Source organism: Loa loa, assembly GCF_000183805.2.
Source record: "Loa loa unplaced genomic scaffold supercont3.804, whole genome shotgun sequence".
Lineage (NCBI taxonomy): Eukaryota > Metazoa > Nematoda > Chromadorea > Rhabditida > Onchocercidae > Loa > Loa loa.
Genome location: NW_018108984.1, coordinates 10,802 through 11,934, shown reverse-complemented (window position 1 = coordinate 11,934; position 1,133 = coordinate 10,802).

The window sequence follows — 1,133 nt, the reverse complement described above, 5'->3', positions numbered from 1 at the left end:
GCACATTTCCTGAATGAATGTCCGGATGATCCGTGTAAATTTCTATAGGTATTTGTGAATCGCTTTTTTTGATGCTATCTTTGCTAGATAAATGAGTTAGTCATTTTGTCTGTGTAAGATTTACAGTATACCAAAATTCACAGTTTAGCATCATTTCAGGTGAATGGAACGAGCAGATAGTCCGAATGAGCCAACTTCATTTCCAGAAGATATTTATTATAATTTACTCGTCCTTTCTTGCTGAACTGTAACTTTCTATTGCTTTTTACTTTTAATAATTAATTTTGGCTTTTGCTAATTACCAATTAATAATTATCTGCTGAAAATTAGTGCCAGTAAGACTTTTTTTTAGTAAGGATGGAAATCACTCTTGAATGTTTCAATTTACCTCTAACTTCAGCAATCGTTAATTGTTCAAAGCATTCTGACCTGAAACATTTCTATACCATACTTAATTGTGATGAAATGGAGATCTGCTCATTGGGAAAACAAGATAATTAGTTATTACTATGCAATTTCTATGAGCTTCTATCAGCAATGATCGTAGTAATTAATTAATGTCATTTTTTTTTTGTTGCATTATCAATAGGATAGGGAAGTTTACCAAAGCTTAGAAACTTTTTAAAAAATTCGTCGAATTTTATTTGAAAATTTTATTATTGAATTTTATTTAAACATCAGTTGATAATTATTGAAAACAAAAAAAAAACAGAAAGTTCCAGTCCTACAGTCTAGCAAGAAAGTGCTAGCAAATAATTAAAATATTTTTATCTGCCATTTTTGATTGACAAATTTACAGCAATTTTTTCGTTTGAGAACAATGTCACATTTCTCTATATGACATTTTCATATGATATCATTTAAGGTCAATGATTCGACATGTATTGAAATTAATGCACATTTAACTAGGGAATGATCTTTACATTTTTGATCATGTTTAGTTTAAGATTTGCTTATATATATAATCTTGATGATTGTTATCATCATCATCATCCTTGTCATAATAATTATATTAAAATTTAATACTATTATCATTAGCGTTGCCTGAACACCTACCAAATTAATCCAATTATTTTGTTTTAACCAAACATGTTTCTGGAACATTAATTTGTGCAAAATATAGTCATTTTCTT